Below are 27,021 nucleotides of genomic sequence, written 5' to 3' on the forward strand. Positions count from 1 at the left end.
TTTTAATGTTAAGTGCCAGCCGTCTGGATCCACTTTGGTTTAGGTGGAGTCCATCCTTCCTGTATAGGCTCCCCCTACCCCAAAAGTTTCCCCAGTTCCTAATAAAACTAAACCCCTCCTCTCTACACCATCGCCTCATCCACGCACTGAGACTCTGAAACTCTGCCTGACTACCTGGCCCTGGGCGTGGAATTGGAAGCATTTCTGAGAATGCCACCATAGAGGTCCTGGATTTCAGTCTCTTTCCTAGCAGCCTAAATTTGGCCCCGAGGACATCTCTCCTACCCTTCCCTATGTCTTTGGTACCTACATGTACCATGACCATCGGCTCCTCCCCAGCACTACACATAAGTTTATCTAGATGCCTCGAGAGATCCGCAACCTTTGCACCAGGCAGTGCCCATTGGAAATGAACTTGCACCAGGCAGTGCCCACTGGAAATGAACTTGCTTTCATGGTTTCTTTGTATCAGGACTCCAGCAAAGTGAGTGATCATCAACAGTGGTTTTGGTATGAAGGAGGGGTGTTTTTGTGAACCTACTTGAACAATTGTCACAGTTTGTTTCAAAGATTCATTTTTCACTCTGTTAGATTTTAATGAGTACTTGATTAAAAAAAACCACAACATGCTGCTCTTTTTAGATTCACTATATGTTCTGTTGTGGTGGGCTGTGATTTTATTTTTTCCATCTGAGATAATAAGTGTTATATTTCTGGAGTCAGCAGATAGACAGACAGACGCAGTCAGCAGATAGACAGAGAGAGATGGGAACACTGCTATCTGCTGTGCTCCTTGGCTTCAAAACTGAAACTAACACAAAAATGAGGCTTTGCAAGGGTGGGAGAGACAGCACAGAGGCCCAGGAGCATTTAAAGGGACAAGAATAACATTCCATCACACTTCTTTAAAAAACTTTCCAAACACATATACATTATCATTTGCATGGCTAACATGAAACACAATATAATCTAAATAAAAGTTGTGGGTGGACTACCGCAGACTGGTAAATTACAAGGGATTATTCTGCCTGGAATAGCAATTTGCTAACTACAAAATTTATAAGGCCAGGGGCACAACTAGTTTTCACACTCTCTTGGGAGAATGTGGTGATGATGTTGTGGCAGTGTCTTGAATAACAGGAACAGTCGGTGGTAAGGAATCAGCTGAATCTGGTGTGAAAGTTTCTTCCACCAGATCATCAAAATTAGGAGTTACAATGGATGGAGGTTTGACTATAGGAACAGAAAATCCTACTGGAACATTCCTGGACTTCAGTAGTAGTCGAGGCTTCAACTGGTTCTTATGGTATTTCCATAAAATACCATTGAATAGTTTCACCATGAATGAAACAGGTCCCATGTATTTTACAAGCTCTCCAGGTACCCATTTAATTCCAGAACCACAGTTAGAAGTCCACACTAGTCACCGACTTGAAAAAAATGATGATGATTTTCATGTCATTGATCAATTTGCATAGCTCGGGATTTGGCTACATGTGAGGCAATATCAGGATGTAGCATGTCCCAATAGGTGTGCAAAGATCATTTTTAAAAGAGAGTTGCAAGCGACTCATGGATAGTAGCATGTGTTGTGTTCCTGTGAGCAAGCAAGAAATTGTCCAATTTTTGCTAATGACTCAGAATAGACTTATTAGCTTTTGAGGCATGTTTAAGTAAAAGCATCCTGCTAGTCCATTTGTAGTAGGATGGTGAGGAGCTGAATGTATGTTCTGAATCCCATTTAAACCTAGGAACCTTTGAAAGTCTTCAGAACAGAACTGAGGTCCATTGTCCCTCACCATTGTAACGGAAACCAAACTGGCTAAACAAGGTACGAAGATGTCCAATAGTCTTAGTAGCTGAAGCAGAAGTCGTTCTGAACTTCTGGTTATTTTGAATAGGCGCTGACTACAACCCAAAACATATAATCTTCTAAAGTTCAGTGAATTTCACATGAATACATATCAAGGTCACGTATCAAGGTATCAATATGTCTCAGGCCCTAACACAGGGTGTCGACAAGGGCCAGGATCATGCTGAATTTGCTGACATGTAGTACGGCACTTCACGTTCCTCTCAACATCTTTGTTGATGCCCGGCCTCCAGACATAACTCTGGGCTATGATCTTCATCTGTACAATGCCAAAATGACCTTTGTGAAAAGCTTCCAAAACCTGAGAGTGAAATGATTTCAGAATGATCACTCACTTTCCCCATAAGATGCAACCATAATTCACAGATAATTCTTGTTGATGTGACATGAATTGTGCAAACCAGAGATTCTTATTGTAAGCAGAGACAGGGTGGGCTCCACCCTGACATCTGGTGGTGAGGTGTGGCAAGTTGTGGAAAAGAACTTCAGGGGCTGATCTCATTTGCATAGGCACACCCACCCCGCCTAGAATGAGGCCATAACTGCCCAAATGGTCACTTTGGCTGCTGTGGGATCCCCAGTGTCTCTGTTATTGGGGCGGGAAGAATAAATTGTTAGTACCCTGATTATGGGAACTGTGCTTGGAACTGTACTTGGCCTTTTTGTTATGATGGAGGACTCACCATCAACTGAGGAGCACTCACTAGGCAAGGGACATGGGTTCCAAAACTCTGTGAATTGAGAGAGACTTGAGACAGGTATTAGTGCCTGGTGGTGTAGGCCCCTTTGTGAGGGCCTGAAGCACCAATTGCACCTCTGTCTCTCTCCACTGTGGAATGTCAGAGCTAATTTTGGGTCTATTAAGAGTTTTGTTACAGGTACTGTGCTGAATTCACTTCAGCCTTATGGTGCACCAGCACTAAGGCTTCCACTACTATGAGCTGAAATCACTGAGCACTGTGTCAAGTAGTGGGGAGCCGGAAGATCTAGTGTGCAGCGGAGCTATTTGTGAGACGGCGGGGTGAGCAGAGCTGTTTGTGAGACAGCGGTGTGTTCGTGAGACGGCGGTGTGTTCGTGAGACGGCGAGCTGAGCAGAGCTGTTCGTGAGACAGCGAGCTGTGCAGAGCGGAGCCGGTCGTGGTGGAGCGGAGCAGAGCCCTGGGGGGCAGTCAGCTTCAGGACACGTAAGGTGCCCCTTACCTCTTTCCCCCGCCACACCCAGGCACATTTCGGCCAGACTGGGGAGTAACACTCTGCAGATGAACTTTTGAACTCCGGGGCTGGACTTTTTTGGACTTTGGGTGATTTGTGGATTGCTGGACTCAAGAGACGTTTGGGTTCTGGGACTCAAGGGCCTAAGGGAAAGGATGTGGCCAAATTTTTCTGGGGTGGGTCGGTGTTCATGGTTTGGTTAATGAACACTAGTTGTGGTGTTTCCCCAATTTAATGCTGATGTTGTTTACCTCATGTTATTAAAGATTCTCTACTACACCGAGACACCGTGCTTGCGAGAGGGGAAGTATTGCCTCCTTGAGGCGCCCAGGGGGTGTGTAAGATTTTCCCAGGTCACTGGGTGGGGGCTTGAGCCAGTTTTGCATTTGCTTTAATGAGAGGGAACCCCTGTGTACTGAACCCGGCCCTTGCTGCTATCAACTTGGCCTGGCAGAAGGGTTACATTATGATCCAGTGTTGTACTCTGTAGTGCAATCATCTTCATAAGAGAAAGTACCTCACCCTTAGCAGTTTCTTTGTTGATGTCTATGCTAGTGATGGGTAACCTATCCATCAAATTGAGATAAAACATTTTGTCTGAAGTTTCTCTGGGTTGATAAGAACTTGAGCATGGCAGGTACAACAGCCCATCAGCATTGCAGTGCTGAATCCCTTTATGGAATTACATTTTATAGTAATGAGCGTAAAATAGCATCCAAGCAGCAAATGATGGAATTCCATGTTTTGATCCAAAAATTGAAAGTAACGGGCAATGATCCATTTGCATGGTAAAACTTCTACCATACACATAGGTATTCCAAATTCTGAATTCCAAAGAGAATGCTGAGAGCTTCTCACTGTATTTGCGTATAGTTCTCCTCAGGAGTACTGAGTGTTTGCAACTGGTTTCTCCATGCCTTTAGGAAAAACATGGGGAAGAACTGCACCCAGTCCATATGGTGAAGCATCACAAGCCAATTGCAATGGTAGTGAAGCATCAAAATGCATAAGAACCTGGCTGATGTCAACTGTTTCTTTCCTTCCTTCAGTGCACACTCAAAAGCATTAGTCCATTTCCATTTTCTCTTTGCATGTACCAATTCATGTAAAGATGCCAATAGTGTTGCCACATTAGACAGAAATTTACCACAGTAGTTAAGTAATCCTAAGAATGAACATAACTCTGACACATTCTCTGGTGGTGGGGCTTGAAGAACTGCTTTCTCTTTCTCTGACGATTTCCTTGATGTCAATGATGAAACCAATATCATGCTGCTTTTGTTGATGGGGTTGAAGAAAAACGTTCATGCATCCCTGCAGTAATTGTGGCACACATGACAGTTCCAGGTACAGTCGCAGACAATAGGTGATGCAGCAGTTGGTATGCCTTCAGACCCATCCCTGTCAGCAAGGTTGAAACTCGTCCCTCTGGAACGGTGTTGCAGGTTACAAATCAATCAAAAAATCTGAGGTATACCACCCATGATTTGCAATTTTTGTTGAACTTACTAACGTTGCCCACAAAAGGTGCCATTTCTCTGTTGACTTGTTGGACTTCAGGCCTCCTGGACACCTTCTGTTCCACAGGGAAATTCTTTTTATTTTTCCTTTTCCTTTTCACCGTGCATTATCTGCACTGGATTACCCTCTGTTGCCTATGTGCATATGCACTCCTTTGGATGAACTTGGGTTCCCTCTGCTGGCTATAGGCCTTCAGTCCAGGTTAAAGCTGCCTGCCTTCCTGCCTGCACATGGTCGACAAAGGTGGCTTCCACTTCACTGCTTTGCTTGTACAAGCTCCAGGCAGCCATCTATTCCTTTGTTCTGTATTTATTTGCCTACCTCCCACTCTCTACATGGCTGGCTCACACTGTCCCAGCAGCAAAATCAACAGTCTGTCACCTTGTGCCTCTAGGTGAGCTTCAGTCCCCTTTTATTATAGTTTATTTGCTTACTTTTTCTTCTTCTTGTTCAGGCAATGGGAGCAATGGACACTCATGGGATAGAAGGTCCTCTCAGCTAATGTTATATTTCTGGAGTCAGCAAAGGAGGAGATAGAAAAACAGACACAGAGGTAGCTCATGGAGACACAGCTGTCTGGTATGCTTGCTTTATTGTTCTGGCTGCAAAAGTGTAACTAACACAAAAGTGAGGCTTTGCAATGGGGATCATGGTGAGAGCATAGAGCCCTCTGAACATTTAAAGTGACAGGACATCACAAAAAACAATGCTAGAAACAAAAAATAAACCAGCCACATCTGCCTTTTAACTTCTTCACAGCTTTCTAGTTCTTACTTCACCTTTACATGTTTCATAAACTTTTGATTGTAAATAAGGGCCAGTTTTCTATACTAAGACAACTCTGTGATTGGCAAAACTTGGTGAAAAATATTTAGTGAAATTTTCAATTGGAATTTTTAGCCAGTTGATTTCACACACTTTATTATTATATTTAATTTTGGGGGAAATAAAATTGTTTTGCAATAAAACATATAAATAGTGAAAAGCCCTTTTCACCCTCTCCACATGTACACTCCTGGTTTTCTGTTAAATGCTGTTTTCCAGAGTAAATATCTGAAAATATATAGGATTTAAAATAGACAAAGACACATTTAGAGTGTGAGTAAATGTAGACAAATAATTTGTGGACAAATAATTTGTGATTTGCTGAAGAGATGCTCTGGTCTAGGCCCATGAGGTATTGGCCAAACAGTTTAATCTGCATATTCCTTTTCATTATTTTATAAATGTGGAATTTCAGATTACATGTTCATTACATACGTAAGAACATAAGAATGGCCATACTGGGTCAGACCAAAGGTCCATCCAGCCCAGTATCCTATCTGCTGACAGTGGCCAATGACAGGTGCCCCAGAGGGTGTGAACCTAACAGGCAATGATCAAGTGAGACAGCTAAATAATATGTGAGATGGAAGCTGTCTAGTCAGATTTAACAGTCCTCAAACCAGTTTGAGAAGGGTGAGTGCTCAGTAATAAGCAACATACTAAGACAAACAATTGCCTCAGACTAGAATTACAATGTAGTAACAACATAAAGAAGTCAGTCTCTTATTTATGAACAACTCAGTTCTGCTCCATTGAAGTCAATAGTAAATCTTACATTGATTATAATGAGTTCCTGATCTTTCCCACAAGGCTTTCTCTGTCACCACCATCCTACCAACCATTCAAGATGGTTATCTTGGCTTTATCTTAGGTTCATCCCACTCCTTTGACCATACCTCAGACAATTGTCTAAATCTTGCCTGTACTATATCCCCAAGATTAGACGTTGCCTCTCTGCTCACACTGCCAAAATTCTGTCCAAGCTCTGACCATCTCACATCTTGATTATGCATGGCATTGATGCTTCCAAATTTGGTCCTTCTGAAGTCCATTCAAAATTCTCCTGCAAAAATCTCCATCACTTGTTGCATGTTGGCTCATTACCCTGCTTTCAAATCCCTTCATTGTCCCCCATCTTCTACCACATCAAATGCAAACTTCTTTTCCTTACTGTCAAAATCCTCAACAATTTAGCCTTTGCCTATTGTCTCAGTGCATGGCTGACTCCTGCCTTCACTTCACCAATAATGCCAGCCTCTGTCTGAGCAACAGGAGAGAATATTTTAATAATTTTGAAATTATTTTAAAAGGTAACAATTTTTTTCAGAGTTTTATTTTAGAGATCTTTGTCTGAAATATTGTTACTAGTGCTCAGAATCCTTTTATGTCGTAATTTAAGTAATGAGCAGAGGCCATTTTTATGAAGCTTTATGCAGATAGCAAAGGTGGGATCATTGAACTTTATTGCTTTATATTTATTACATCTGTTACCATGGCTGTTCTCTAAAGTCAATGAATGCCCTATTTTAAACAAACAAACAAACATGCATAAACCTGTTAACTGCTTTTGTTCTAATTTTCTGTTCCGATTAGAAGTGCATGATAGGCTCTACAAACATAATCCGAAATATTTTAAATCTGAAATATTATGTATCAGTTCCCTCTTCCTGCTCAAACTAATACTATTTGGGAAGGGCATGTCTGAAACAGAGACTTTGGAATGGTGGTATATGTATTTATTTATTCTTAACCTTCTTGTCATGTTAGGCTACTACATGACATGATTAATATGGTTCCCCTGCAGCGGAAAATGAAGATGACTTTTCTTTAAAACGGACATGTGAATGCACTACAAATGGCTCTTAGCAGCATGAAACACTTCAGTTTCTATAATAAATGCTGTCAAAGTTAGCTCTTGTAAACAGATGTAAGTAAGAAGAGCCTTTTTCATGGTTGCAGCACTACAAGTAACAATTCTGAAAAAACTTGTCACATTTTTTTGTTTCATAAATTGATATATATTGTTTCATATAATTTGTATTCATGTAAAGCTATCTCCTTATGCTCCTTATCAGCAAGTTTGCTACCTTTAAAGAGTGCATTAACATGCAACTCTATAACTGATAATATGGTCCAATCCTGACACATGCTGAACCCTCCACTGAAATTATAAATTGAACTGATAACAGTTTCAATGGGAGTTGAGGGCACTCAGACTCTTGCTGGATTGGTCCTATAAAACAAAATCTCTCTCACTGTCTTTGGTATTCTGTGTATGACTTTATTGTTACAAAGAAGCATCTATAGCTTTGATAATCTCTTTGAATATGGGCTTTTAAGCCTATTTTTTAAAGATTATGTAATAAAACTACAAACTGTTGAAAAAGCAAGAATTTAAATAATTATTTAACTATATTGTATGAAAACAATGAAATATATGAACAAATTTGATCAGATTAAAAAAAAATCTTTTAAATTCTAGTTCTTAATCCTTCAAGAGAAAGCTGAATTTGTGTCCCTTCTCCAAGTTATATAAATTGTGCTATATTGCAATACACAGATCACATTAGAGTATAACTCCCACATTAGAATACTATTATCATCTTCATAGAGGATAATTATGCCCTTAACAGGTTATCCACCACTAGCACTGTTAATTTACTGCATGAGTTGGCATGGAAATTATTCAACACCAATAGGTGTAGGAAAAACAATTGCTTAATGGGTGGACCATATGCTTCACTCACTGTAATTGAACAGTAAATTAGCTTCAGTGGAATCCAAAATTCAATATAGATGACAACATGAGATGTTTAAAGCAGTAGGTAACAGTGAGAGCAATTAAACATTAGCATAAGTAAAACACTTTCACCATATTACTAACAAATGTCACATGATAGTGAATGTAGTAGTTGGTCCATAAAGGTTAACCCCTTGCTGTTGACTTGTCTACAGCCCAAGCTGTGGTGCTAATGCATTTTGCATCACAATGCTCCTATATCAAGTTATGTGTCAACTTCTCACAATCAGAGGCTAATGTGAAGATTTTCACATTTTTCAGTTCACATATGGCTTTTTACAGTATTTTGAGCGTTCACATAAAGAGCTTTGGGAAAGGCAGAACACTAACCCTGGGTATGTAAAGGTTACAGCGAGGAAAATGGCATAAGATGTATCATTTAAGATACCTGTGAAAACACTAAGCAGAGTCTAATCCAGTGATACCCAATCTGAGGTTCTACAGTTGCATAGGTTTCAAATATAATTCAAAAATGTGCTCATCCTGTAGTTCTGCCTGCCACACATGAGGCAGCTCAGGTATCATTGAGCAAACAGATCATGGAATCCAAGATTCTTCCCCATACCTCCAAAGAGCTGGAAAGGGGGAGAATAAATAATGAAGGAAGCAGGAGGGGTGAAGGAGCTGAAAGTAGGAGTATAAAAGTGGCAAATAGGGTTGCTAAGAACTACAAATTAATATCTAACTGACGTACTGACACTATGTTCATGGCATTGATCAATAGTACATAATGACGCTGAGTTGCAATAATGTCATGCCATGTTATGCCACAATTATTTTGTTGCTCTCCTTTTCTTGCCATTCATTGACACAATAGCTTTCAAAAATTGGTTATCATTGTCGAGAGCCATTGGCACAACAGGCATGCAAATGACCACACCACACCTAAAGCAGGAAGGGATGTTGTCCAGGCTTGCCAGAGGAAGGCAGTAGTGCTTTATGGTGGGGGGAAGGGCGGGCGCGGAAATACAAGATCAGAAACTGCTAGAAAAAGGTGGGGGTGATCAGCTTTGCAGTGCTGACTCTCCTACTGGGAATGTAAGGGGCGGAAGGCTTTAAAGGTGCAAGCCCTGGTACTGGAAACCCATTTCTCCACGCAGTAGGCAAGGCAACAGCAGGCAGCCGAGGATCCAGCCACGCTAGGCAGCATGGCTCCATGTGGTCGCAGGAAGCTCCCCCTTCTCCAGAGTGGGACAGGCACAGTCAGGGTAGAAGCAGCTCACAGGGTGGGTGAGTCAGCTAGTGCAATTTCTCAGCGTCAGATCAGATCGCCAGGCATTGGGAGGTGGAGAGGGATGAGAGGTAGCTTAGCTCCCTCTCCTCCCAACCCTGCTGTTACCGGAGGCATGGGGAATCAATCGGCTTTCACTTCATTCCTGCTGTGGCCAGATTAGTACTGGGAGAAATGTACTTTTACTGGGAGGTCAGGAGGCTGGGGAACAAATACTGCATAGGATAGTTCTAATGGGGTTGAAGGGTTAATGGTAGCCCAGGGGTGGGCTCATCGCACTAGGGGCAAGGGGCTGTTACCAGGACAGGGGTTGGGGAAGCCCACTGTGGTGTGTTAGATCACCCAAGGCAGCCTCATGCACTGGGGGAGGGGGATGCTCCAGGGGAAGCAACCACACATGCAGGTGAGCAGGCTATTTGCAAATAGGTTAGTCAACAGCCATTTGCAGCAAGCAGTCAGTGAGGTTGCTTCTGAGGTTGTTTTCACAGCACTGCCGGCTTCCAAAGTGTGCTGGGTCTCCCAGAACCAAGATGTTCTTCTACACTGAACCCAGGAGACGGGGGTGAGGCTGATTCCAAGGGTCAGTGTGCTCTGCAACAGAGGTTGGGGCAACAGGTGGCACAGGTGATATCCTGCCTTGAGGAGTGGCAATGGGTGGCAGTTGCAAAGGCCTCAGGGAGGTGCAGGATCCAGGCTTAAATTGTCCCACTCGGCATTTACTTGAGGGGGACGGGAGTGGGCCTTGCGGAGTATAAATAGGTTGGGACTAGGAATGAGAGTTCCAGAATCCATAGCAGACCCATCTGGAGTGTGTGCCCCTGCTGAGGACACTAATGGTGTGGGGGGGAGGGATAGCTCAGTGGTTTGAGCATTGGCCTGCTAAACCCAGGGTTGTGAGTTCAATCCTTGAGGGGGCCATTTAGGGATCTGGGGCAAAAATTGGGGATTGGTCCTGCTTTGAGCAGGGGGTTGGACTAGATGATCTCCTGAGGTCCCTTCCAACCCTGATATTCTATGATTCTATGATTGGGCAGCTGCTGCAAGCTAATCTGCAGTTGTTGCAAAACTTCAGGAATCTGTGGTCAGGGGTCTGTCCTGGATTCCAGGGAAGGCCTAGTATTGGCACTGTTATTCCAATAAAATAAAAAACAGCAGGATCTTATTAAAGGGAAAAAGGCAAAATACCACATTTATTGTGAATACAGACAGAATCATAGTAAGCAGTTAGTTATAGCTATAACATTCCATTCAATTTCATATTTATTCACACATTCATACACACACACACAGGTTCTGCAAGGTTGTTATCATAGTTACCAGCCTTAGAGTTGCTCATGCCAAGCCACTGGCCAGGTGGCCTGGACATGAGGAGGGAGCAGGGCCTTGTCAGATGCTCCTCTGATGCTCCTGGAAGTTGGTTTGCAGAATCAGACCCCAAAGTTCTCACTTTCTAGAGTCCATTTTTATAGGAGTTTCTTCCTATGCCAGTCTATGGGAATTGCTTCATCATGCTGTTGCTGAATCAATCAGCAGATAGCACATTCCTGACGGCTCCGTGCTGCTAGATATTATCTTGTTCTTTGGTTCTCCCATTCTTGAGGCTGTTGGGTGGATTCCAGTCTGCCCTCCGGGGGTCCTCTGGTTATTTCCACTTGACGCCTTCTTCAGCCGATGGACACTGGATTCTTAGGCTGGCACCTCCCTGATCATTCAGTTATTATCCACACCAAGCATCCATCCACATACATCCTCTATCTCTATTTTAATCACAATTGTTAATACAACAAAAGGGCGGGGAGTCTCTGGGTGCTGTTTCTGTTGTTAGAGTATTGCTTTGAGTCTCTCTTTCTGTGAATTGCTTTGAGAACAGACTCTGTCTTAGAATGTACTAATGCAATTAGCAACTTGCAAGTTTCACACATAGAGGGAGAGAAACAGTACCAAAAACCAAGAGACCTCTTAATTAGTAATACCCTGGAATTTAAACTGTGGGGAATCAAACTCATTTGTGATTTTAATACAGAACTTCTTTAATATGATCCAACAGCACGAATTTGGGAGACAGGCAGCTGGGGCAGAGCCCCCCCCCCCGCCCCCCCCATGGGTTGTGGGGGGCAGGGGTGTGGATGAAACCCCTGGGCACTTTTTGACTCACCAGTCATTAAGATGTATAACCTCCTGGAACAGAGTTGAACTTCCTGGTGGGGCTGTGAGGGAAAAGGGCACTGAGGAGGCCCCATCAGTCAGTCCCAAGTACAGTTACGCCAGGGTGGCTGACGCAATGGGAGTTCATCTGCTAAATACAACTAAGGTTAAAATCTTGCACAGGGAGGTGTTTACAGAGAGTAAGCTGGGACAGAGCACACAGAATAGGGAGTTGCCCAAGCAATCAAGGGTGCCTAGAATGTGGGATAATTGGGAGGCTGCCTTCCTTATCTATTCAAGTGTTATAGCACAGACTTACCCGGAGAGAAGCCCTGCCTTGTTTAAGTATATGGCGGGCATATCAGGTGGGCATATAATACATTTGGGGGCATGTCTCAGTTTAATTATGACAAGCATAATATGGGGGAGGGATAGCTCAGTGGTTTAAGCATTGGCCTGCTAAACCAAAGGTTGGGAGTTCAATCCTTGAGGGGACCATTTTGGGATCTGGGGAAAAAATTGGGAATTGGTCTTGCTTTGAGCAGGGGGTTGGACTAGATGACCTCCTGAGGTCCCTTCCAACTCTGATATTCTATGATTCTAAGCAGTTTTGATTAAGGGCAGCAACACAAACTAGTATCCGGTGGGACATACCGCATCACATACTGTGATTGGAGTGGATGACTCCACGGATACCAGGAGTTCACACAGACAGTGGCCTGTTCCTTCCACTACAAGCTCAGAAGGGGCATGAGTCACATAATAATATTTGCTGGACATTTAATAACAGAGTTTGTTTCTGCAGCACCTGTAGATTCAAGCACGCATGCGAGATATGCTTTGGGACCCATTTGGCCCGTTCTTGTCAGAGCGCCAGGGGACAGTCACAAAGGGAAAACAGGGGGTGGGTCAAGTGCCAACTGCATGTTTGGCTCAGCTGAAGCAGCTCATGGGGTGCAGAACACAAGCAGGGGAGGGGGGCCAAGCTGGGGGTGGTCCAAATTGTCTGTTAGACTTAAGGTGTTAAGGGTTTCCTATGGGATTCCCCTAATAAAGCACATGTGGCATATTTGTGTGAGGGGGATTACTGTGAGATTTCTGATCCCTTTTTCATGGAGTAGCATCCATGTAATGTCAAAAAAGCCAGGGTAGGGTGGCAGGACCAATTAACCAATTACCTATAGGGAACCCTAATGGTTTCCTCCCTGGGTTCAGTCCCCAACAGCAGCCCAGGGGACTATTGATTAATACATCACCTTTCATACCCATGAGGCAGCTCCATTAACAGTGGAATAGACCATGTGCCCTGGCATTTTAATTAATTAGCCTCTTACAGTTTGAATGGCAACTTCCGCCTTCTCTGTATGTGTATATATATCTTCTTACTATATGTTCCATTCTATGCGCCCGATGAAGTGGGCTGTAGCCCACGAAAGCCTATGCTCTAATAAATTGGTTAGTCTCCAAAGTGCCACAAGTACTGCTGTCTTTTTACAGATACAGACTAACACGGCTGCTACTCTGAAACAAACATTCAATCACTTTGTTGTGCTATGTCGTCCTTTTCCCTTAAGTAGTTCCATTGAAATCACTGAGAGCCTAACAAATACTCCTCATTGTGAGTAAGGGAGACAGAATTGGGTCCATAGATTGTAAACTCTTCTAGGCACAGACTTTGTCATGTGTCAAAGACTCACAGAAAAAATCACTTTTTACCCAATACTGAACAAGGAACTTTTATTAAAACAAGAAAAACAGGTTTTTCACCTCAGCTATTCTGTCTCTCTCTCATTTTCTGCTTTACTGTAGATCTTCTGCTTAGAACTTTCTCCATCTCTTCTACTGCAGTTCCAAAGAAACAGCACATACAGCCACATAGAGAGACACCATGGACACTTTTGGATCACTAAATATACACTAACAACAACACTGTGCAGTTACTTGCTGATGTAGATAGCAAGAGACAGCATTTTTTTACTGCTGCAATGCCAAATCAGCCTCGGTGATGTACATGTAAGAGCAGAAGCAAATATGAAAGTATTATGCCAGAGAAAAATATAACACTGTGTTTCCTGACACTACTAGTAATGTTCTGCTTATTACTGGCTTTTGAGAGATGCCAAAGTCAGCGTCATCTCCCTAGTTCCACAAGATTGCCATATCTAGAACGTCTGAAAGAGACACTGAAGAGGAAAGGCATGGGAAAGACATACATAAGTGAACACAACCAGGAGGAATTTAAAAATAATGTCAGCTAAAAAGGAAAAAAGAAAGGAAGCACTACAATTAACAGCAAATTGACCCTTGCTAGTGCCTATGGATGTACAATATATATCCAACCTAGTGACACTAATGTGATATATTGTACAAGTACATCCTCACTTCCTATTAAAATTTAAAATTCACTGTATAGGTCTATCCTCTGACGGTGCACTGTGTGTGATATTTTCTGTGCTTACTTCTCCTGTTATCTTCCTCCTACCCTTTCTGTCTTTTGGCACTTGAAAGTGCTATTTTGGGAGTTTTGATGCTCACAGCATGTGTTTCGCTGACATACACCAGTGTGGAGTAGAGCTCGCATCACACTCCCTAACAGAAATCCTGCTTTGAATGCAGTAGTGATGTAGGAATTTTTTCACACTATTCACTTCTGTATCACAATAGTTGAGCATAGAAGGTAACCCCACCCCCCGCAATGTCACCAATTCCAATCCTCCGCAGCTGCTGCATGTTATCACATATAGTACTCCCCTTTCAGCATTGGCAACATCACTGGCTTCCATGCTTGGAGCAACTTGACATTTTCTAGCATTTTGCTTTGACTTTTGCTCAGCCTTCATCATGAGCATAAGAGCTAAAGTTATGAGCCTGGAGGAAAATAATTTGTTGCAAACAGCTTGCTTCAGATCTCATGTTTCTATGTTCATGGTTTTTATTCACAAGGGAGATAATGGGGTAAATGTCGACTTTCTTCCACTAGTGAATGATGTAGAGGAAAGTGCTTTCCCTGGCTGGAACAATGCCAAGACAACTCTAACAAAGCGAAGCAATCGATATCCAGCCAATCAATAGTCACCACATCAGGGCTACACTGAGATCTCTTAGCTTAGTTTTCCATTGATTTTAATCTGTTCCTTAAAAAAATACATAATAAATATATGTAACTAGGGAGTCTTACACTTTGTAGCTTCTGCAGGCTTAACTCATTGCATACAACAGGAACTCCCTGTATTTCTCCATCATGCCCCACAAGCTCCCTGTGGCTATCCTCCATCTCTATCTATTTCATGGACTTTCTGCACCCCACCCCCCTTCATGCCAGGGACTGTGTATGTCTCTCATTCTCCCTTCCACGACATGCCAGGAGTTGTATGTGCCCCCTCATTTCTCCTTTTCACCCCCTTCCCCACCATGGCAGGGTGTGATAAATTAAAGGGGGAAGGAGGTAGCTCTCTTTTATGGACACCCAGCCAGCCAGTAGCTATAAAATCCCCCTTAGTAGCTATTCTCTAATTGCTCTACCTGTAAAAGGTTAAAAAGTCTCACTGCCATGCATAGATAAAAGGAAGTGAGTGAGCACCTGGGCAAAAGAGCCAATGGGAAGGCTAGAACTTTTAAAAATTGAAACAAGACTCCCCTTTTGTCTGTCTGTTGTTCTTCTCCCAGGGAGAGGCAGACAGGGCAGCAATTACGCGGTAAGAAGTTTGGGCCAGGTATGAAAAAGTATCAGTATCATACCTAGAACTACTAATTTAAAACCCCAGATATGTAAGTAGATCAGGAAATGTCTAGGAAGACGCAATTAGGTTTATTCCTTTTATTTTGTTATGGCTTGTGGATTCCTCTGTGCTAACCCCAGGTGCTTTTGTTTTGCTTGTAGCCTTTAAGCTGGACCTCAAGAAAGCTATTCTTGGTGCTTACTCCTTGCAGTTGCTCTTTTAAAATCTAGCCTGAGTTCCCAGATGTATTTTCTTTCTTTTTTCTATTAATAAAATTTACCATTTTTTTAGAATAGAATTGGATTTTTGTGTCTTAGTTTTGTGCACATGTTGTTTAATTAGCTGGTGGCAGCAGCTGATTTCCTTTATTTTTTTCCCCTTTCTCAGCTCTGCCTTGGGGTGGGTGTGTGTGTGTGTGTGAAAGGGCTTGTCTGTACCCCACAGGAAGGAATTCTGAAGTGCGCCTTCCTGAGCTCTCAAAGGGGTTCTGCACTTGGATGGTGGCAGCATCTACAAATCCAAGGTCAGAGAAAAGCTGTAACCTACAAGCCTGGAGTGGCCAGTATTAACTTTTAGAATCCTTGTGGACCCCCACCTTCTGCATTTAAAGTGCCAGAGTGGGGAATTAGCCTTGACTCAGGGGCTCTGTGTACTCCCTCTTCTTCCCTCCATATTATGGTCCCCCATTCTGCCTCTGTCAGGATTCCCTCCCCACTCTGAACTCTAGGGTACAGACATGGGGACCCGCATGAAAGACCCTCTAAACTTATTTCTACCAGCTTAGGTTAAAACTCCCCAAGGCACAAATTCTCCCTTGTACCTTGGATTAGGTAACACTGCCACCACCAAGTGATTTAGACAAACTCAGGGAAAGGACCACTTGGCTTTCCTACTCCCCTCTAATATCCCCCCATGCTCCCTTTCCTGGAGAGGCTTGAGAATAAACAAGATTAACACAGACCAACCTTGGGGGTTTTTTAGGACACTAAATAAAAACCCCAATCAGATTCTAAAAGAAACAGAACTTTATTAGAAAGAAAAAAGGTAAAAGAAGCACCTCTGTAAAATTAGAATGGAAGATAATCTTACAGGGCAATCAGATTTAAAAACACAGAGGATTTCCCTCTGGGCCAAACTTTAAAGTTACAAAAAGAAAACCAGGAATACACCTTCCTCTCAGCACAGCGAAAATCACAAGCCACAACAAAAATAAGCTAACACATTCCCTTGCTAGTACTTACTGATTCTAATGGAGTTGAATTGCTTGCTTCCTTGATCTGTGTCTGGCAAGCACACAGAACAGACCGACCAAAACCTTCCCCCCTGCCACAGATTTTAAAGTATCTTGTCCCCTTATTTGTCCTTTTGGTCAGGTGCCAGCCAGGTTACCTGAGCTTTTTAACCCTTTACAGGTAAAAGGGTTTTGTGCCTCTGGCCAGGAGGGATTTTATAGTACTTTATACAGGAATGTTGTTACCCTTCCCTTTATATTTATGACAGCCTCCCTGCCAGGGACTCTGCGTTTCCCCTGTGTTCCCTTCCCCACATACAATTGTTCCCATTCTCCCCCTCATGTCAAGAGTTCTGTGTGCTCCCTTCCCCCTCCCCCCCAGTTTCTTCCTTTTCCCCATACCATAGTTCCCCATTTCACCTTCTACACCAGACGGGGGCTCTGTGTGCATCCCATTCCTCCACTGACTTGTGATGGTCTTTCCCACTGACAAGTAAACTTGGGTTTTAAACAGTGCCATAATTTAAAGCAATATGTAACTATAATCTGAAGTTAAGAACAGCATCCTTAGAAAATATCCAGAAAAGCTTCAGTGAAGTCTGACTCCCCAAATCTGAGTTGTAACATGCGATATTGATTAGCTAGATCTAAATTATCCAGTCATACAAATGTATTTAGTTATTCAAGAAACAATTTATGATCCTAATATATTCATACAGACTTCAATGAGATATTAATACTGAAATTTAAAATAAATATGATAGTAAATAAATTTGTTATATTAACATAAGTTATTTATGCACATTGGCTTATTGATATATCATAATTAATTTACATTGAACTGTTTACATTCAACTCACAACAGTGAAATTGAATAAAATATTCATATCAATAATATAATTAATCCATTAAGCATTTACAATTAAATTGAAAACAATCCTTCACTTATTTATAAAATATAAAGTAAAATAAAAACCAAAAGCAGAATAAAGCAGTGAGAAGTTGATAACAAACGAAAATCATTCTACCATATTTAGAATAACCTAAAGTAGAAAATTGTATCTTGGTTACAAAAAATGTAGAAACACATAAATTACTCAGACCTTAAGGTGCTCATGTACCATTGTGATGAGTCAGACTAGATTAATATCCAAACTCTCTGTTAATTTATGATATACAATTTCAGAAAATTCAACAGCAAAAAAACTATTCTAGTGATGAGTGGAAGTATCATGAATGTTTTGTCTGTCATTTGGTGGCTAGAGCCTAGACAAGACTTAGCCAATTAAAGAATCCGTCTCCCAACCCTCCGTCATCAGTGAGAGTTGAGATTTTAAATAGGACTTTTGTAGTATGCAGCAGATACGCCGAGAGACGAGCAAAAGGAACTATCTTCTGGTAAGTCCACGGCAGTCATGAGGCTAAGCTTGTCTCCTATAGAAGTTCCTCTTTGTATATTGGTTGCTATTTTAAGATTTCAGTATCCTCCCTTCTAGAATTTAGTAGGAATGAAATTAATAAAATTCTATAGAAATTAAATGGGTTTATAGAAATAACTCTACAACTTTGTAGAAGTTAGATTTTTAAAACATCCTATATCTGTTTTGTTTTGTTTTAATAGATAATTAAGTCTCTGCTATGGAATTCTATAGGTTGGTTAAAAAGTTATAGAAAGCTTTTTATTCTGCACTTTTCCAAAAGAAGAGATTGTTGCCATTACCATCTTTACTTACCTGTGGCAGGGGTAATACCCTGGCCATCCAATATATTTTGCTTTCCCTCTGCTGTGGGCACTTCTGGAATAGCAAATCCTTAATCAGTGGCAGTTGTGCTATTAAGTATCTGTTAATGCTGTACTTCACTAAATGCTGCAATTCCATTTGTACAACTATTGTGTTCTGTAAGCAGTTCTGGAAATGATAGCTTAGTTTTCAGCAAAGGGAGCAGTACAAATGACAAGAGATCACTATGTTACTCATAAACCAGTAACTATAAATAAGAAGGGTAAACTTTAAAATAATATTAAACTACCTTGATTTAGAATCTGGTTATATTAATGTACTATTTTCATAATTCGAACTGTAGTACTGAATATTACCCTAGAATCTGTCTGTCCCAGGCCTACCAATAAGGATAAAAAAAAATCTTCCCAGGATTATGTGAAACTGAATTTATTATTAAATGAGCACTAACATGTAAGTACAATCTGTAATTATTATCCACTGTGGACTAGGTTGTGCATAAGTAAGGCTATAATTTAGATACGGGTATTTTTAGTAAAAATCATGGACAGGGCACGGGCAATAAACAGAAAGTCACAGCCCATGACCAGTCCATGACTTGTACTATAAGTACCCCTAACTAAATCTTAGATGCTGGTGGGGGGCGCTCCAACAGATGCTGCTGCTCCTGTGGTGCTGGAGGGGAGGGCAGCCTAGGGCCCCACCGCTGCTGCTGCTCCTACTGGGGGGCGGCCTGGGGCCCCACCGCCGCTTCCAGACCTCTGCTCCGCAGGAGCACCCGGGACCAGTTGCCTGGGGCCACCTGAGCAGCAGTTGGTGCAGCTGGCCCTGGGGCCACCTAAGCAGTAACCAGTGTGGCTGGCCCTGGGGCTCAGCCACACCAACTGCTGCGGAAGTCACGGAGGTCCCAGAAAGTCACAGAATCCGTGACTTTCGTGACCTCTGTGAAAGACTCACAGCCTTATGCATGAGCAACCTGGTCATGTATAAACAGTATGTCTCGGAGACAACCCTCAGAGTCACAAGTTCTTCCAGGGCTCCCTTGTTGACCTGGGCAAGAATAATTTGAGACCTCTCTTTAAGGGGTGCTGCATAATTCCCGTCTTCCTTTCCCCAACCAGTCCTGCTGGCATTGATTGGGAGGCAAAGCCATACCTCCACCCACTACTTAGCCCTCTCCACTCATTCTTCACCCTTTAGACCCACTACAGGAACATCTGGGGAAGAGTTCCTAGGTTCCCTAGAATACTGGGAACCATGAACTGGGAAGTCCTGATGGACCTGGAAAATAGTGGGGAATCCTTTATTCCCTGCATAGCTATATCAGGGCTGCACACAATCTAGCCCTGATATAGCTATGCAGGGAATAAAGGATATCTATATCTATACTGATATCCTTTATTATATATATATCCTTTATTAGATTTAGATATCTATATATCTATCTCTAATAAATTATCTAATATATTATCTAAATATCAAATATATTATATTATATAAACATGATCATGCAAAATCCATGATCATGCAAAATAAGTTGGAATACTTTATTCCTCTTTTCCCCTGCATGGACGTAGTAATGGTAGGCTCAGCCTAGCCCTACATAAGGTACATATAAAACATGTTGCCTAAAAGCATTTATACCCTGCAGTGTGCTTTGCAGGCATTTAGTGGAACTCAGTGTAAATTCCCCTGAAAGCCCAGAGTCCTCCTTGTAGGCCAGCAACAGTTTTAGACAACATGGGCTGTAAAGAATATACGACACAAAATAGCATGTCATTTAAAATGCAACACGATTAATTGCTTTGTTTTGTACTCTACATCCAATACAAGCCTCGCCATGCTTAACTTGATGAATGGTGCTCCAAACATTCTAACTGTCCTGCATCAAGTTACATGAGACATGACTACATTCTAATTCATTTTATGAGAACAGCATCCTAATGTCTCAGTGTGTTCTTGCGTTCTTTTATCCTGATCTGATGAAGATGTGCTAAAAAGTAAAACAAAATAAACTCAATATTTGTTTTTCTTACATTTGTATTCAATTATTTTGAACTCCTGGGGCCCACGGTCCTATATCTGATGAGCTTTGGGATAAGTAGACCGCTATATTGTAATGAGAAATAGTTGGCTGTAATATGTACTTAATGAAAGCTGCAGTTGCACAGAATAAAATCCGCTTTACATTCAGAGGACAAAGACAATGAAAAGTTTGTAATCTCTTAAAGGACATGTAAAGCTCTGAGCCACTAAAACAAACAAACAAACTTACAATGCTCATTTAAAAAGGAAATGTGCAAATAAGATGATAAAAATAAAAATAGTCACTATGTTAAAACAGTACATAAAACAGTAACAATAGGATTAATGAGCTTAGTTCACTGCTAAGAATATTGTCAAAAAAACAGAGGTGGATTTTACTCAGATAAAGTTAATATATATTTTTTAATCTGCCTACAAGTTTTAAAATGCAGACAATACTGTAAAAATATCAGCATTGCTTTTTGCTGGAATAAAACGGCAGAGTGTCTCAAGATAATTTATGGCATCAGGTTTAGTTGCTGCTAACAAGATACGATCTTCAGAGGAGGACTTGCTTGACTCAGCTTCTATTTAGTCATGTCATTAAATGCCTAACCTGAAAAAACTGATTGTAGTAAGTCACCATATATTAATATTTCTGCTGTGATGAGATTTTCAACAATGTTGGTGAAGGCATCCTAGACAAGTTGTAATGGCAGCTTTCGTGCATTTGTTCAAATGTATTGCTATAGCTAGGAAGGCATGACTGACGAAGCAAAGGCAATTTCTTTGATAATTGAAATAGGCAATTTGTTGAAACTAGCAAATGCCCTTGATAATGCATCCAGTTATTTTTATTCTTGTGTGGCTATGTTATTTGATCAAAACGTTCAGCTTGATGTTGTCTTGTCAAGACCCTTCTGTACAGTTAATGGGATAAAGGACCATATTAGGTCTAGCTGATCATCAAGTGTCCCATCCAAAACTGCTCTATTTATCATGTCTTGTCTCCACATAGATTGTAAATCTCTCTCACATACACAATTCACAATTATGGGAGTAATAATAACAGATTAGACTTGAAATAAGTGTGTCTAGGAGTATGGTATCTTAATATTTCTGGAATTAAGGAGGTGAGTGAGTGCACAATTTTGAGAAATTGGAAATGACTGCTGTGGACTCTTGTAGGTTGGAAATTTAAAGTTCGTTGTAGAAGTGAGGAGTCTGTGTGCACTTGGGAAGTGTGATGTATAGAGGATAAGGCATGTGAATTGGACTAGTCAGGAATGGTTGACGCTAGATTTGCTCATCTTCCTCCCAAAATGGGAAGAATAGTATTATACAATATATGCAAATTCACATGAGAATCTAATATCAAACAATAAATCTGACCCACAGTTCCCATGGCATTTGTTTAACTCTATCTATATGTTACTGTTTGGTGATCTGATTCAGATATCTCTGAGCTAGATTCCAAGCTCAGCTCCGATAGAGGCAATGGAAATTGACATTGTCAACCTCCCACAGTGAGCCTAACATTAATTAAAGCATCAGATTGCACTGTTTTCCATTTTCATTATTATTCTAAGGGACTTTGTTATTTTGCATTATATGTATAGTAAATATAGGTAAATCTGAATAACAGATGTTCAAACAGGAATCTCGCCACCACTCTGGCCCCTTTACCATGGTTAAAAAGTCTGGAGCAGCATAAAGAGGTCCTAAAAACTATACTGATCCAGAAAAAGGATTCCCAGGGTACAGGTGCAGTAGACATCTGTTACAAGGCTACCTCCTGACATCCCTCCCATAAGCCCTGATGTGTGGGTCAACTAAGAGTGAGTCTGAGGTGGGAAGGGGTGGGTGTGGTAGAGCTGCAGAACACAGTGTTGTGGAGACTCTAGACACCACTGTAGCCCATAGGGCAGTCACAGGAGGCTGTGGTAACATACATTACACCAGAGGCACCACCAGCTTCCGGACCTTAAAGCCAACATAATTCCTCCTCCCTCTGGACTGAAAATTCAGTGCTGCACTTCTTATGGTATGGCTAGACTAGTGACTGTATATTTGTCCATGCATGGCCTTGTGCCATAATACTGCTATTCTCCACACTAAAACCCCAGAAGCACTTGTGTGAAGGAGAGCACATGCCATGTAAACTAGCATATGTCAGGGGTGTGGGTAAATACACACCTTAAGCTGTGGTAGAGCCCTGTACCTGTTTGCAGCGTTAATGGGGAATATACCAGGTCTTGAGTTTAATTAGTCTGCCACCTCCATTCCCATAATGCACTGAGCCGCTTTCTTCCGGACCCTTTTATTATATAGGTCCTTGTCCTTCTGTTCACTGGCAGTAGCATGGTACACCGACTGACCACAGTAGAACACTACTTCAGTAATGCAGCCAGAGGCCTATTATTGGAGTGGGTGGGATTCTGTGGCCTACATATGCAAGAGCTCAGACAAGATGACCATGAGGTCCCTTCTGGCCTTAAAGTCTATGAGTCTATGATCTTTCTACTACACTCTTTACAAGTGAAGATTGATCAAGCTCTGAAAGCATCTGTTTGGCCTGCTGAATATACCCAGGTGCCGATCAATGTGTGGGGGAGTACACCATTCTCCACGAATTTGGCTGGAGCAGCAGGAACATTTACCTGTACTGGGAAATTTCACAGAGGTTAGAACAGGGGAGCATTCAGCAGGCTCCATCCCAGTGCCAGGAACATATGAAGCACTTGATGTTCCTGTACAGGAAGGCCAAAGACTCCAACAGTCTGTCCTGGAAGGCTCATAGTACATGCCCCTTCTACGAGGAATATAAACATGATCTCTTCCTCAACCCTTGCTAGTCTCATTGTCTGAGAGGACATCAATGAGGGCCAGGGCACGGAGGCAGCAGGGACTATGGAGGATGTTCTAGAAGACACAGAGGAAGAGGAGCATATGATTCTGCACCTATGCCCAAAGGAGCACATTGAAGAAAAGACCCTCTTGATGAAACTGAAGAGGACCCCAAGCTGTGTCATGAACCAGAACTCCGAGGTTGGTATGTTACAATGCATCCTCACCCTCCCCATCAATAACACCTCTTGCTCTGGTGCTACACTTCTGATTTTTAAGATCAAGGGCATTTGAAGTACTGTGCACTGACTTTTGTTCCCTGGATAATATGGTAGGCATTGCTCCAGGCCTGTGTGTTTGAACTGCAGTGTTGAAGCACTGTCATGCCTCGTCCCCTTACCAAACTCCTCCACCTTTCCCTTCTCCATTCAGCCCTGTTCTGCTCCAACCTGAAAATAGTCCTCAGGCAAGACGAAGTTCTAAATCAATGGTTTTGTTGATTTCTAGTGATCCACAATTATGCATTTGGCTTCAAAAGCTATTTTTTCAAACATTTTATGAAGGAAAATCAGGGTGCCCCTGCCTCTGTGCATTTCTTAGCCAACAGTCAGACACAGATGGTCCTAGGGCCATGTGGAAACAGGTTGGGGGTGCAGTTTGGAAAAATCCAGTTGGAGAAGGGAACAGAACATAGTTATGGAAAACTTTACAGTTCATTCTCTAAGGAAAAGTTAGTTACCCCAGTCCTGTCATCCTTGGAAGATTTCAAAGTCTTGGTCCCTGGTATCTGCTCTGCCTTTTCCCCACACAGAGCTATGCTGCACAAGCCAGGGGGGATGGGGTCGGGGAAGCACCTGCTCTTGCAGTTAGATATAAATAGTGTAGTGCCCCTTTCCAGTTGTCTTAGGCAAGGGGTGTGGTGCTGAGCTGAATCTTCAGGAAACCCAATGAGGTTGTGGTGTACCTCTTTCGTTGTCGACTTTACCATTTTTAGGTAGGTACAGGGCCAGGATTTTCAGGGAAAGTTAGAGGTGGGTGGATGCGGGTGGTTCAATCTCTCATTTTGCATGAAATCTCCATTCTACCTGAGAATATAGTCAATTTCAAAGTGAATTGCCTCCCAATCCTGTAAGCATATTTCAAGAAAATTTCTGTTTCAGCAAAAACTCTAGCTGGTTTTGCAGGTTCATCGGTGGTGCAAATCTTCTTGGTCTCCCTTCATGGATGACCAAGCCCCTCCATTCAGCAATAGGTAGAGGGGTGACCATTATCAGAAACGTGTCTCTGGAATAGCTTTCCAGATCTCCTCCACAGGATTGGAAAACCACCTCTCTTTTCTGTTCTGATACCTTGAAAACTGCTATGTTCTCCAAATGTTAGCCAGCCTTAAGGCATGAAATTGTTAACTGGTAACACAGACCATGGAAGGAATTACCCTCCCCCCCACCCCCACTGAGACACCATGAACATTTTAAATTATTTAAGACATGAGTACAGTTTTCTTACCATTTTAGCCTCTGTTCCTTCCAGAAGAGCTGCAAAAGTTGTTTGAAGCAAGGATAATGAGATTGCTACATTCCTGGCACGTTGAAAACTATCAAAATTGTAGCCTTTCATAGCAAATTTATGTTTGGAGGGGGGATTTCTTGGCCTGTTCCAAAAGCCAAAAATGCAATGCTCTCCTTGTCTTTGAATGGCAAGGCCTATGGTTCTTCAGGGTGAAAAAATGCTGCTAAGAGGGCAAGAGCATCATGCCAGAGACAGCAGAGGTAGGAGAAGAACCCTGGAGGAGCCGCTCATAGGGATGGACAGGAGAAACCAGGAGCAATTTGAATTCTCCAGAGTAACGGAGGAGCATTCAGCAAGAGAAGATACTTATGAAACATTTCATAGACATAAGAATGCCATAGGGAATGGGAGCATTCCCTAACAGAGAAGCTCATTGAACTGGTGGCCAAAAGAATGCAGCATCTGCCAGCTTCCAAGGCCTCAGAACCAACCCATCAGCCATCATCTTCACCTCCGCCCAGGGTGCTGCCAAATTCGTGAATCCTTTTGCAGTGATAGCCTCTCCTCCTGACCAACCAGGAGGAACATGCTGAGCCTGCAGGAGTGCGAGAACCTTATCATGTACTGGACTCTGAAATCCTCGCAGGAGATGTCTCTAGTTCCCACCCCCATCGTTCACTCCTTCTGATGAGTGTGCAAACACATTAAACTGTGGTCAGTGTTCTTTATTGTGAACAGTTACTTTGGTAACAGTTTGTTGCAGTTCTGATTTCAAAATCTGTCCATTAAACCTTTGACATCACACTTTTATTTAAAGTTATGCTTTGTTTAGTCGTGTGTGTGTCCTCCTCCCTAATGATGAACTGAAGTGGGTTTTACATTCCTGAATATGCTGAATGCTTCTCTCCTCATGTAATAGAGCTGTGTGTAAAAATCTAATGCCATCACAATGCAAATATTTTTGAGTGTCCCCTTCCAAGGCTCAGAAATATCTTAAGCTACACAGAGACACAGGAGAGATGGGGAAAGTGCCATGTGTGGGGATATGTACTTCAAAAGCACTACTATTAATCTACATAGCAGATGTCTAAAACACACAAAAGGGGTTGATCAGTGTCTTACGGGCTTTATTAAACAGGCTGAAAAAAACCCCCCAAAAACAGAAAACCACTGTGGGTGCAGTATTTCCCATCCAAATAAAATCATTGTGAGCTCATTAAAAACATGTAAGTGCTTCTCCCCAGTAACAGAGCTGAAGAAGTGTGAACATTGAAGACACATACATTATACAATGACCACATAACTCAGCCACCACCCTCCACAGCACAAATCCCTCTGTTCTAATCAGGAGTCCTGAACAAATGTGGTGATCCAGTGGAGGTGCCCTGTTAAAATTATCTTTAATTAATGCAATGTCACACAAACTAACAGCTAAAGACCTTTGACTATTGAACAAAACCCTCACAAAGCTATGGAGCCTCACAAGTATGTATTAATATTCCCTCATGTGCATTTCCAGCAGCTGTACAGGATATGAAGGGGTCCTTTGGCACAGACAGATGTCATCCTCTGCCTCTCTTTTTGGAATCCCTGATTTCCCTTGCCCACTGAGAATCAGGACTAGTGTGCATGTGGGTGGGATCTGGCTGCCTGTACGTTTGCAAACCAGACATGTACTGAGACCACATGGGATGGAAGCACTACCCTCACACATGTTATGTAGTACGCAGCAGGCCATGATTATTTGAACAGCTTTACCACACTGCCATCCAGGTGGGTGCATCGGCAGCACCAATGAGCTTTCAGCCTACCAAATGCGCACTCCACCACCATTCAACAGCTACTTAGCTTGTAACTCAGTTAATTTTTTCCAAGGTCACCGATGTCAGTATGTAGTTTCATGAGCCACGGCAGGAGCGGGCTCATGAAAGTGTTTCCCACATTTGTATTTTGGAATTTGCCGCTCTAATCTACTAAAACTCACAAAATGATTGAATAGTAACATTTTTGTTTCACATGCTTACTTTTGGGCAAACTATTGGGATATGGTTTCCAGTTGTGCCCCCTGCACAGTTCAGAGAACTTATCCTCTGAAATCCAGCTATTATTGCTGGAATTTTTCTTCTGGCAACCATCTATGGGTAAATCACAGTGTTAATTGCCTCACAAACCTGAACAACTATGACCCAAGCAATCGACTTTCCAACTCCAAAGTGGTTTGCAACAGACCTATGGGTGTTTGATATAACCAGATTCCACAAAGCAATAGCAGCCATTTCTGAACTGATATAGCTTCCCTAAATTGAGTATTCTGGTGCCAGAGGTTTGGTCCAAACTCCA

Source organism: Eretmochelys imbricata, chromosome 3 (assembly GCF_965152235.1).
Source record: "Eretmochelys imbricata isolate rEreImb1 chromosome 3, rEreImb1.hap1, whole genome shotgun sequence".
NCBI classification, from domain to species: Eukaryota; Metazoa; Chordata; order Testudines; family Cheloniidae; genus Eretmochelys; species Eretmochelys imbricata.